The sequence below is a fragment of the Erythrolamprus reginae genome, chromosome 1, assembly GCF_031021105.1.
Source record: "Erythrolamprus reginae isolate rEryReg1 chromosome 1, rEryReg1.hap1, whole genome shotgun sequence".
NCBI lineage: Eukaryota > Metazoa > Chordata > Lepidosauria > Squamata > Dipsadidae > Erythrolamprus > Erythrolamprus reginae.
The window spans coordinates 20,288,177-20,302,046 of record NC_091950.1 but is presented as its reverse complement, the minus strand read 5'-3'; the positions used below and the strand labels follow the sequence as shown (position 1 = coordinate 20,302,046).

General features: G+C 41.7%; 1 protein-coding gene across 9 annotated transcripts in view; it reads right to left on the bottom strand.

The window, feature by feature from the left end:
- LOC139164426 (pneumococcal serine-rich repeat protein-like) overlaps positions 1-13,870 on the bottom strand; it is a 141,107-nt gene that overhangs the window by 107,817 nt on the left and 19,420 nt on the right. The gene's annotated exons all lie outside the window — the stretch shown is intronic.

Here is a 13,870-nt window from a genome sequence, read left to right as displayed (position 1 = left end):
GCGCGGCAGAGCTGAGTTGGGGCTGCAGCTCACATGCCCGCAGAGAAGGCTCTGCATCCCACCTGTGGCAAGAGTGCCACAGGTTCACCATCACGGTCCTAGCCTATTGTCTTAACCACTACCCAAATTTGGCTCTTGAGATTTCCTTTACAGTCTCTTTTATCAGTGAAAAGTTGTGTTCTTTATGCCACATTCAGCATTCTTCCAGAAGAATTTGTAAATAACCCATGTTTCAGGTCACCAGCATGGTGGAGCGATTATGAGCAATACTAGGACTTTCTCCCTTTTCCCTATAACTATGCTTGTGACATGGGACAGAACGCATTGCGTTCTTTGCTCACATTTATCTCACATTTATCTCACATTTCACAAGAAGAGTACTTCACTCCTCCTACCTTACTTCACCAGGCTTGAAATACTGAAATTAGACAATTTACAACTATGTCGCTTTTAAACTGATCTAACCATAGTTCATAAAATCATATACCAAAACGTCCTTCTTGTTAATGACTACTTACTTCACTTCCAACCAAAAAAACACACGAGCACGTAATAGATTCAAAGTAAATTTAAACCGCTCCAAACTAGACTGCAGAAAATACAACTTCAGCAATAGAGTGATCAACACCTGGAATTCACTGCCTGACTCTGGTGTTTCTTCCCACAGCCCAAAAATCTTCAACCTTAGATTGTCTACAGTTGACCTCTCCCCTTTTCTAAGAGGTCTTTTCTAAGTGCAGCATTGTGCCTACCATCCCTGTCCTGTTGTCTTTTTTTATCATTACTTTCTATGTTATGTTTATACAAAATGACTATCCTATACAGTAGTACCTTGTGATACGAACCCCTCATCATACGAACATTCCAAGATACGAACCCAGGGTTTGGAAATTTTTTGCCTCTTCTTACGAACTTTTTCCGCCTTACGAACCTGCCGCCCGAACGCCGAACCCGGAAGTTCGGCAAACGTTTGGGTTTGGGTGGCTGCCGAGAAGCCCCGCCGCCCGGCTGTCGCCTTTTGAAACAGCCGGGGGCTTCTCGGCATCCTCCTTAACCCGAACGCCAAACCCGAACTTTTGCCGAACTTCCGGGTTCAGTGTTCGGGAGGCCGCCGAGAAACCCCACCGCCCGGCTGTTGCCTTTTGAAACAGCCTGGGGGCTTCTCGGCGTTCTCCGAATGCCGAACCCGGAAGTTCGGCAAAAGTTCAGGTTCAGCGTTCAGGTTCGGGAGGACGCCGAGAAGCCCCACCGCCCGGCTGTCAGCTTTGCAAAAGAGCCGCGGAGCTGCCAGCCGGTCGGGAGGCTCAAACAGAGGTGGGGAATCCCAATAGGGAATTCCATGGGTGGAGCCTTGATGTCACGGAGATGTCCTTACTGGCCGGCAGAAACGTGGACTCCACAAGATCATATGCTGCAATGTTCTACCTGTCAATGACTACTTCAGCTTCAATTGCAACAACACAAGAGCACGCAACAGATTCAAACTTAATATGAATCACTCCAAACTTGACTGTAAAAAATATGACTTCAGCAACCGAGTTGTCGAAGCATGGAACTCATTACCTGACTCAGTAGTGTCAACCCCTAACCCCCAACATTTTTCCCTTAGACTATCCACGATTGACCTCTCCAGGTTCCTTAGAGGTCAGTAAGGGGCGTGCATAAGTGCACCAGTGTGCCTTCCGTCCCCTTTCAAATTGTCTCTCCTTATCTCATTTATCTTTTCTTCCTTTCAAATTTGTTCACCTATAATTTTATATCTTTTCTTCTATTCTTTTCTTTACTTATATTATTACATATCTTTCTCTTCAATGTGTATTATGTATTGGAATGAATGAATGAATTAATTAATTAATTAATTAATTAATTAATTAATAGATGAATAGATGAATAAATAAATAAATAAATGCCGCTACCAGATCACCGATTCCATCCAATAATAATAATAATAATAATAATAATAATAATAATAATAATAATAATTTATTAGATTTGTATGCCGCCCCTCTCCGAAGACTCGGGGCGGCTCACAACAAGCGATACAGGCACAAATCTAATATTAAGAAAAAACTAAAAACCCTATCAATTTAAAAAACCAAACATCACATACATACCAAACATAAATTATAATAAGCCTGGGGGAAAGGTGTCTCAAATCCCCCATGCCTGGCGGTATAGATGGGTCTTAAGTAGTTTACGGAAGACAAGGAGGGTGGGAGCAGTTCTAATCTCCGGGGGGAGTTGATTCCAGAGGGCCGGGGCCGCCACAGAGAAGGCTCTTCCCCTGGGGCCCGCCAGACGACATTGTTTAGTCGACGGGACCCGGAGAAGGCCAACTCTGTGGGACCTTATCGGCCGCTGGGATTCGTGCGGTAGCAGGCGGTTCCGGAGGTATTCTGGTCCAAACTGGGTGGGGCCCATCACTGTTCCCCTCCTCCAATTAAAGCAAAAACAAAAATAAAACAAATAAATCTACAGTGTAGACTACTGCTTTCTCTAGGGAATGGGGCAGATTGGTTTTGTTTTCTTACATAAAGGTCTACTCTCCTTCCTTGTGTTTTAAAAACAGGGCAAGTATTCTTTGAGATGGGAGCTAATCTGGAAATGTCAGACTGGCATTTTCCAAAGCACGGGTCAGGCATTTAAGCAGATTGATGTCACTGTAGAAGCCAGGTGTCCTGCAGTTGAAGCCAAAAAAAGCCAGGGTGGTCAGTTGCCAGTGGCCTAGGGAGGATGATGTACTTTTTTTTTTGTAATTTATTTATTTTGTCAAACAATTATAGGGTGATAATTTGTACAAATTAAACATTAGATAAGTAATGATTAAAAAAAGTAACAAAAGAAGACAATAGGACAGGGACGGTAGGCACAGTGGTGCGCTTATGCACGCCCCTTACAAACCTCTTAGAAAGGGGGAGAGGTCAATTGTAGATAGTCTAAGGTTAAAGGTTTTGGGGTTAGGAATAGAAACCACAGAATCAGGCAGTGCATTCCAGGCGTTGATTACTCTGTTGCTGAAGTCGTATTTTTTGCAGTCAAGTTTGGAGCGGTTGACATTTAGTTTAAATCGATTTCGTGCTCGTGTGTTGTTGCGGTTGAAGGTGAAGTAGTCGTTAACAGGTTAACAACATCCTCACATGAGCAATAGGTGCTGGCTACATTACCTGAAGATGTTACCACCAACTTCATCCATGAGCCCCTATAAAACATTCATACATTGAGAGTGGTGCCGGAAGAAGGGGGGGGAGAAACCTATGTGAAAACTAAAGATGAATTAAGCTGCCTCTGCAGTAGGTGAAGACAAGATACTGAGATGAAAACAATATTATGGCTTTCCCAAATATGCCCATGTTACACCAACACTCCGCAGTCTGCATTGGTTGCCGATCAGTTTCCGGTCACAATTCAAAGTGTTGGTTATGACCTATAAAGCCCTTCATGGCACCGGACCAGATTATCTCAGGGACCGCCTTCTGCTGCACGAATCCCAGCGAACAGTTAGGTCCCACAGAGTGGGTCTTCTCCGGGTCCTGTCAACTAAACAATGTCGCTTGGCAGGACCCAGGGGAAGAGCCTTCCCTGTGGCGGCCCCGGCCCTCTGGAACCAACTCCCCCCAGAGAGTAGAATTGCCCCCACCCTCCTTGCCTTTCGTAAGCTGCTTAAAACCCACCTCTGCCGCCAGGCATGGGGGAATTGATATCCTATTTCCCCCTAGGCCTTTACAATTTTATGCATGGTATGTTTGTATGTATGTTTGGTTTTTATAATAATGGGTTTTTAACTCTTTTTAGTATTGGATTCTTATTATATGCTGTTTTATTACTGTTGTTAGTTGCCCCGAGTCTGCGGAGAGGGGCGGCATACAAATCCAAATAAATAAATAAATAAAATAAATAGATTGCAAACTTGAGATCAATGGCCCCAGGGCTTCCGGAAAAGCCAGGTCTTGACTCTTTTCGGAAGGGCAATTTGCAATATCAAAGCAGAGTCTCTTTGTTTACAAGACTTTATGTGAAAATTCAGCATTTTCACATGAAAGTGGTGGGACAAGTTGCAATGGCATCTAAGTGGTGAAACATATGCCAAGATGACACAATGTCAACTCTGGCCTTTTTGGACACAAATACTTTAAGTCACAGCAGGATGTGTTTGTAATGTCATAGAAACATAGAAACATAGAAGACTGATGGCAGAAAAAGACCTCATGGTCCATCTAGTCTGCCCTTATACTATTTCCTGTATTTTATCTTACAATGCATATACTGTATATGTTTATCCCAGGCATGTTTAAATTCAGTTACTGTGGATTTACCAACCACGTCTGCTGGAAGTTTGTTCCAAGGATCTACTACTCTTTCAGTGAAATAATATTTTCTCACGTTGCTTTTGATCTTTCCCCCAACTAACTTCAGATTGTGTCCCCTTGTTCTTGTTTTATTTATTTTTATTTATTTATTTATTCTTTGTCCAATATACAATACATATGAAAGGGAATAGACATTAAGTGATATATAAAAGATAGGAAGTGAAGAGGAAGAGAAGTAGATGGGAAGGGAAGAATATATATGATAAAATGGAAAGGAAAGACAATTGGACAGGGGACGAAAGGCACATCAGTGCACTTATGTACGCACTTATGTTCACTTTCTTATTAAAAACACTTCCCTCCTGAACCTTATTTAGTCATGACCCATATTTTCCTTTCTCCTCTTGTGGATGTCTATATCTGAGAATGAAAAATTGGGTAATCTCTCAAGAACTCAGAGTATTTTTTTAAAATGTTTATTCTTACTTTCGGTATGATGCTTCCTAGTGCATAAAAGGTTACTTTCTCTGGCTTTGCAGAAAAGCCAGAGAAGGGTGTGTTTCATCCTGCATTGTTTGATTATTTAAAATTGGGATTTTTCTGCCTGCCAAACCTGTCTCTACCCTGAGCCATGAAACCAACTCTAAACACAATATGTTGCATTCACATGCTAGGCTTAACCTGTTTTTTGCATTGTTTAATTATCTGGCTTCACCCACCCCTGAACCTTAAATTACTAAAGTATCTAAGCTTACATGCCATGCTATACCAAGCACATATACATATGCATACATATATGCATATAAATATGTGCCTAAGTCTTCTACCTCATTCCTATGACCAATAAGGACCCACAGAGTTGGCCTTCTCCAGGTCCCATCTGCCAAGCAATGTCGGTTGGTGGGACCTTGGGGAAGGGCCTTCTCTGTGGTGGCTCTGATACTTTGGAACCAACTGCCTCTGGAGATCTGTGTTATCCCCACCCTACTAAGTCTTCTGGAAAGGCGTCAAGACCTGGCTTTTCTGGCAGGCCTGGGACCATGAATGAGTGAGAGCATCCATGGCTTTTTAGAAACATAGAATCATAGAAGACTGACGGCAGAAAAAGACCTCATGGTCCATCTAGTCTGCCCTTATACTACTTTCTGTATTTTATCTTAGGATGGGTATATGTTTATCCCAGGCATGTTTAAATTCAGTTACTGTGGATTTACCAACCACGTCTGCTGGAAGTTTGTTCCAAGGATCTACTACTCTTTCAGTAAAATAATATTTTCTCATGTTGCTTTTGATCTTTCCCCCAACTAACTTCAGATTGTGTCCCCTTGTTCTTGGGTTCACTTTCCTATTCAAAACACTTCCCTCCTGGACCTTATTTAACGCTTTAACATATTTAAATGTTTCGATCATGTCCCCCCTTTTCCTTCTGTCCTCCAGACTATACAGATTGAGTCCATGAAGTCTTTCCTGATATGGTTTATGCTTAAGACCTTCCACCATTCTTGTAGCCCATCTTTGGACCCGTTCAATTTTGTCAATATCTTTTTGTAGGTGAGGTCTCCAGAACTGAACACAGTATTCCAAATGTGGTCTCACCAGCGCTGTATATAAGGGGATCACAATCTCCCTCTTCCTGCTTGTTATACCTCTAGCTATGCAGCCAAGCATCCTGCTTGCTTTCCCTACAGCCTGACTGCACTGTTCACCCATTTTGAGACTTTCAGAAATCACTACCCCTAAGGGTTATAATGTACTGTAAGATGACCTGTAAGGTCCCCTTTAACATAAATGAATGAATGAATGAATGAATAATACTGCACACACATACACAAATATAAAATAATACAGTATGGTTAAGTTGTGGGGTGTATTATAAAGCTGTACAGCACATTTATGTTAGGCTTGCTCCATCTCACTGAAAGGTCATGAATCTTCTTCAGACAGGGAGCCATAGTTGGGCTTTTCAGAGTGAAGTTTGAAAGAACAAAATTGATATCCTTAAAGGAGAACATTAGGTGGGCTGGGTGGAGAGCCATCTAGCCACTTCACAGATGGACTATTGCCTGGGTGTCAAATTCAATTTCATTGAGGGCTGGATCAGGGCTGGGGTTGACCTGGGGGGGGGGGCTTGGGGTGTGTGGCCAACTGGGTGGGCGTGGCCAGCTTGATGCCACTCCCCTAAAAAAATCAAAAAATCAAAATCAAAAATAAACAAAATTCAAGAAAATTCAAGAAAAAAAGATGGCGCCATCCACAGACCAACACCAACCAAATTGTTCTGTGACATCATTGTGACATCACCAGTGGGTTGTTACCAATTGAGGCAAACTGGTCCGGACCATGATGAATCCACATCTGATGGACAGGCCATGATAGGTCTATGTGTTGTGCTGCCAATTTTGTTAAGTGAATCACTGCTATTGTTGAGTGAATCATTTGGTTGTTGGCTTAGCCTTGGGGCAGTGAAGGGCGGCAAAAATCTTTACCACCGCACTGTGGGTGTGGCTTATTTTGTGTGTGTGGCTTGCCGGCCATGTGACCAGGTGGGAGTGGCTTGATGATCATGTGACTGGGAGTGGCACAAAGGTCATGACTCATGTGACTGGCTTAAAGGTGGCCAACTTGATGATGATAATAATAATAATAATAATAATAATAATAATAATAATAATAATAATTTATTAGATTTGTATGCTGCCGCTCTCCGAAGACTGGGGGCGGCTCACAACAATAATAAAAACAATATTATAGTAGAACAAATCTAATATTAAAAAACATATAAAATCCTATCTTTTTTTTTTTAAATGTCACTCACATCAAGGGTTAGGGTGCCTGGCCTCTCCTTGCCTCTAACAGATACAATTTCTCTGTCTATTTACTATTACTGAACATCCAAAATATACTATTTAATTCTATGTATATATGCTATTTGTGTATTTATATATTACCCACAGGCATAAGAAAAATATATATTATCTAAACTGTATGTGAATGTACACACAAACATGCATGCACAGCTGTTCTAAAATTATATGCATTTAACCTCATTTATTGCAATAGGTAAAACATACCCAGAGCCCAGAAGAGAAAGAAAAGAAAAAAATTCAAAATTTTTCTACCGATTCTGCACACCTGACCATACCCATAGGAGCCCATCACTGCCAGGGGGAAGCCAATATATCACTGGATTAGCCCAATTTAGAAGCGATTCAATTTAGAGCCTAATCCAATCCTCAATCTGATATTTAACTAATCACCTGAAACCTCTTCTCCCATAGTAACATCTTCTTTTTGTTTGATCACATTCTGTTCTATAATATTAGCTACAGGACACAGAGATTATCCCTATAATAAAGTGTCACTTCCCTTTTAATCCTGGAATGTGCCAATAAAAAGGGAGGAGGGAAGGAAGTATTACTTCTAAATCCCTTTTCCTCCCCCCCCCCCAATATTATGTTGGATAACCATTTGTCTGAAGTGATGTAGGGTTTCCTGCAGCGGGTTGGACTAGAAGACCTCCAAGATCCCTTCCAACTCTGCTATTCTGCTAGGGACTGAACCCCAAACTATCCCAGATCATTTTAACAGGCTAATATTTTGTGAGCCGCTCCGAGTCCTGTATTGTTAGTACAAGGTACATAGTTGTTAGGGTTTGCCATTGTAAACTACCTATTGTAGTCTCTTGTACTATCACTTTAAATATTTTGGGCTGGTTCGCCATAAGAGGGCGCCAATACTCCTTCCTTCAATGATGCTTTAACGCTCATTCGTTTTTGCTTTGCCTTGAGGGGGGAGCGTCTATGCTTAGTGCTTATTATATTGGATGGCTTAGTGCTTGTTATGGATTGTTTCTATTTTGTATATATGTAAATAGTACTTATTAAGCATAACTAAGTCTGTGTCTTTTTCTTTGGTTTTACCACACATCCACACTCTGTTAAAATTCTCTGCTCAGTGTATGTCAAAGGTCTCATAGCCTAGCTATACCGAGACATACCAACATATATTATTATTATTATTATTATTATTATTATTATTATTATTATTATGTCAGTACAACACAGCTAACGAGATCACTATGCTGTATTTCGTATTTCATCACCAGTCGGGCGCTTCCCAAGCACCTAGGACTGCGTGATGTAGTGGCGAATTATGTTTGCGGATCCCAGTAAAGCGGCCTTTTGCAATTGACAGATGGAGATTTTGTCATTTCTGATGGTTTTCAAATGTCCGCTGAGATCCTTTGGCACTGCGCCCAGCATGCCAAGTACCACTGGGACCACTTTCACTGGCTTATGCCAGAGTCGGTGGTCCCAGTAGTACTTGGCACGCTGGGCGCAGTGCCAAAGGATCTCAGCGGACATTTGAAAACCATCGGAATTGATAAAATCTCCATCTGTCAATTGCAAAAGGCCGCTTTACTATTATTTATTTATTTATTTATTATTATTATTATTATTATTATTATTATTATAAAGTGGGATGAACTTAGCTGGCAAATTGGCATTCTGTGCAGGAGAACTGAAGGATAGGCTATTCGTTTCTTGTAAATATGAAGTATGAAGACTTATGAAATATAAAATATGAAGACTTATGAAATATGAAATATGAAGACTTATGAAATATGAAATATGAAGACTTATGAAATATGAAATATGAAGACTTATGAAATAATAATTATGAAGACTTTGGCAAAGTCTTTTAAATGTTGCAAGAGCTAGAATGGTGGAGAGTGTCTGGAATGGGGTTGTGGTTAAAAAGAATGGCAGGGAAAGTTTAACTACTGTGACATTCTTTTTTTTTTTAGTGTATCCACCATATGCACTCAATATCCACTCAATATTTCAACAATAGCTAATGACCCAAAGTTGTGTAGTTTGGGATTAGCTTGGCTCAGAGATTTCCACAGAGTATGTGTGCTTAAAATGCCAACACAACAGATCTGACTGCATCCCTTTATACAGTATGTGATTGTGACGTCAACACATACTCAAATGGGTAGCTTACAGTTGTGTCATTGCACCTGCCACCCTGACATTTTTGACCTCACCCTGAGGGGTCAAAATGCTGTTTTCATCAGGAAAATGCTGTTTCCAAATGTAAAATAATGCACTTGGGGAAAAGGAATCCTCAATCTGAGTATTGTATTGGCAGTTCTGTGTTAGCAAAAACTTCAGAAGAGAAGGATTTAGGGGTAGTGATTTCTGACAGTCTCAAAATGGGTGAGCAGTGTGGTCGGGCAGTAGGAAAAGCAAGTAGGATGCTTGGCTGCATAACTAGAGGTATAACAAGCAGGAAGAGGGAGATTATGATCCCACTATATAGAGTGCTGGTGAGATCACATTTGGAATACTGTGTTCAGTTCTGGAGACCTCACCTACAAAAAGATATTGACAAAATTGAACGGGTCCAAAGAGGGGCTACAAGAATGGTGGAAGGTCTTAAGCATAAAATGTATCAGGAAAGACTTCATGAACTCAATCTGTATAGTCTGGAGCAGTGTTTCCCAACCTTTTTTGAGCCGCGGCACATTATTCATGTTTTCAAAATTCTGGGGAACACTGAAGGGGGGGGGGGGGGGGGGGGCGGGGGGGCTAAAGAAAAGTTTGGACAAAAAAAAATTTCTTCCTCCATTTCACTCTATTTCTCCCTCCCTCTTTCTCTCTCTTCCTTCCTTCCCTTCTTTCTCTCCATCCCTCTTTCTTTCTTTCTTCCTCTCTTTTTTGCTCTCTTTCTCTCTCCCTCCTTCCCTCCCTCTATGTCTTTCCCTCTCCCTCCTTCCCCCCTTTCTTTCTCTCTCTCTTGCTTTCTTTCCCTCTCTTTCTCTTGCTTTCTTTCTCTCATTCTCTCTCCCCTCCTTTTTCTCTCTCTCTCTTTCTCTCTCGTTCACCACGCCAGCAACAGAGAGAAAAAGAAAGAGCGAGAGAGAGCCGGAGAGAGAGTGGAGTGCGCAGCAGCCATCAGCCTCCTCGCCCTCCCAGACGTCCCCAGCGCCCGGCCTCGCGCCGCCTCCCGTTAGCCCGGCCGAAAGCCACACAGTCCCGGACTCCCAGATCGCTCGCTTCTCCGGCCAGCGTGGCGCTTTCCTGGGCAGATGGCTTTGCTGACCGGAGAAGCGAGTGATCCGGGAGTCCGGGACTGTGTGGCTTTGCGCCATGAAGAGAAAACGGCAGCAGGGAAAAGTCGGCCGTTTTCTCTTCATGGCGCAAAGCCACACAGTCCCGGACTCCCGGATTGCTCGCCCCAAGGCAGGAGGCGGCGGCGGCGGAGGAGAGTGGGCGGATCGGGCGGGCAATGGGGCAGGGCGGAGAAGCCAGGGGCGCGTTTGGCCGGAGGCACCGTGGGGAGGCAGGGGCAGGGAGGTGCGGCAGTAGGTGCCTCCGGCCAAACGCGCCCCTGGCTTCTCCGCCCTGCCCCATTGCCCGCCCGATCCGCCCACTCTCCTCCGCCGCCTCTCGCCGCGGCACACCTGACGGTGTCTCGCGGCACACCAGTGTGCCGCGGCACACCGGTTGGGAAACGCTGGTCTGGAGGACAGAAGGAAAAGGCAGGACATGATCGAAACATTTAAATATCTTAAAGGGTTAAATAAGGTTCAGGAGGGAAGTGTTTTTAAAAGGAAAGTGAACACAAAAACAAGGGGACACAATCTGAAATTAGTTGGGGGAAAGATCAAAAGCAACATGAGAAAATATTATTTTACTGAAAGAGTAGTAGATGATTGGAACAAACTTCCAGCAGACGTGGTTGGTAAATCCACAGTAACTGAATTTAAACATGCCTGGGATAAAGATATATCCGTCCTAAGATAAAATACAAGAAATAGTATAAGGGCAGACTAGATGGACCATGAGGTCTTTTTCTGCCGTCAGTCTTCTATGTTTCTATGTAACTTAGCTGGCAAATTGGCATTCTGTGCAGGAGAACTGAAGGACAAGTTATTCGTTTCTTGTAAATATGAAATATGAAGACTTTGGCAAAGTCTTTTAAATTCTGCATGAACTGGAATGGTGGAGAGTGTATGGAATGGGGTTATGGTTAAAAAGAATGGCAGGGAAAGTTTAACTACTGTGACATTCTTTTTTTGTGTGTCTGTGTATCCACCATATGCACTCAATATCCACTCAATATTTCAACAATAGCTAATGACCCAAAGTTGTGTAGTTTGGGATTAGCTTGACTCAGAGATTTCCACAAAGTATGTGTACTTAAAATGCCAACACAACAGATCTGACTGCATCCCTTTGTACAATATGTGACTCTGACATCAACACATACTCAAATGGGTAGGTTTCAGTTGAGTCATTGCACCTGCCATCCTGACATTTTTTACCCCACCCTGAGGGGTCAAAATGCTGTTTTCATCAGGAAAATGCTGTTTCCAAATGTAAAATAATGCACTTGGGGAAAAGGAATCCTCAATCTGAGTATTGCATTGGCAGTTCTGTGTTAGCAAAAACTTCAGAAGAGAAGGATTTAGGGGTAGTGATTTCTGACAGTCTCAAAATGGGTGAGCAGTGTGGTCGGGCAGGAGGAAAAGCAAGTAGGATGCTTGGCTGCATAGCTAGAGGTATAACAAGCAGGAAGAGGGAGATTGTGATCCCCTTATATAGAGCGCTGGTGAGAGTCCATTTGGAATACTGTGTTCAGTTCTGGAGACCTCACCTACAAAAAGATATTGACAAAATTGAAGGGGTCCAAAGATGGGCTACAAGAATGGTGGAAGGTCTTAAGCATAAAACGTATCAGGAAAGACTTAATGAACTCAATCTGTATAGTCTGGAGGACAGAAGGAAAAGGGGGGACATGATCGAAACATTTAAATATCTTAAAGGGTTAAATAAGGTTCAAGAGGGAAGTGTTTTTAATAGGAAAGTGAACACAAGGACAAGGGGACACAATCTGAAGTTAGTTGGGGGAAAGATCAAAAGCAACATGAGAAAATATTGTTTTACTGAAAGAGTAGTAGATCTTTGGAACAAACGTCCAGAAGACATGGTTGGTAAATCCACAGTATCTGAATTTAAACATGCCTGGGATAAAGATATATCCATCGTAAGATAAAATACAGGAAATAGCATAAGGGCAGACTAGATGCACCATGAGGTCTTTTTCTGCCGTCAGTCTTCTATGTTTCTATGTTTCTAAAAACAGATGTGATAAATTATATTCAACCAACTGCAAGAGGCAATCTTGGCATAGTGTTGGGAACAGGAGAGGAAATTGCCAGCCTAAAAGACCTAACCATGTAATATCTTCATTTTTGGAAACAAAGTTAACCTTACAGCAACAAATCACAATATTTGTACAGACTCTATGTCCAAGATCAACAATACAAAGAAGCCAATTCAAACAATAAATTACACATACAAAACGTGTGTGTCTATTTGTTCGTTTAAGTGCTTATTATCTCTTCCTCCTTCTCCAAGCTTTAAAACACATAACTATACCCCCTTGTTTGTCCTGACCTTTTCCTCCAAAGAACATCCTATTATTATTTAAAATCATACCACATCTTTTAGGCTGGCTCTAGGCCACGTGTTAAAAATCTGCATTGACTTCAATCCATGCTTTTCTCTTTCACGCAAATCTACTGGATTACGAGGAGGGGTTTTTGCTTAGAAGAAGCATTTGTAAAATTCAGGCTGCTCTGACATTCAAATTTCAAATGAGTGAGTTATCTATGGTAGCAAACGCAAGAATTTGTTGAAACTAAATTGTCAACAGCTTGTGAGAATAAAATCAATTCACAAATCAAAAATCAAACTTTTTTTTACTAAGCCTGCACTTCTATTTCTACTAGTTTTTTTCTCATCATTCCTATCACCCATTTCCTCCACTTAGGACTGTATGACTGTAACTTGTTGCTTGTATCCTAAGATTTTTATTAATATTGATGGTTTCTTCATTGCTTATTTGACCCCTCTGACAATCATTAAGTGTTGTATCACATGATTCTTGACAAATCTATTATTTTCTTTTATGTACACTGAGAGCATATGCACCAAAGACAAGTTCCTTGTGTGTCCAATCACACTTGATCAATAAAGAATTCTATTCTATTCTATTCTATTCTTACCAGTCAATGACTACTTCAGCTTCAACCGCAATAACACAAGAGCACGCAACAGATTCAAACTTAATACGAACCGCACCAAACTTGACTGTAAAAAATATGATTTCAACAATCGAGTTATCGAAGCTTGGAACTCATTACCGGACTCAATTGTATCAACCCCTAACCCCCAACACTTCTCACTTAGACTCTCCACGATTGACCTCTCCAGGTTCCTAAGAGGCCAGTAAGGGGCGGACATAAGTGCACTGGTGTGCCTTTCATCCCCTGTCCAATTGTCTTTCCTTTCTTTCACCTATCTTATATATTCTCTTCCTTTCATATATCCTCTCCTCTAAGTTCGCCTTCACCCTCTTTTATATTATCACATGTCTATTTTCTTCCTATGTATTTATGTATTGGGCAAATGAATAAATAAATAAATAAATAAAAATAAATAAATTCTATTCTATTCTAAAAGGAATCTGAAAGGATTCAGTATGACACT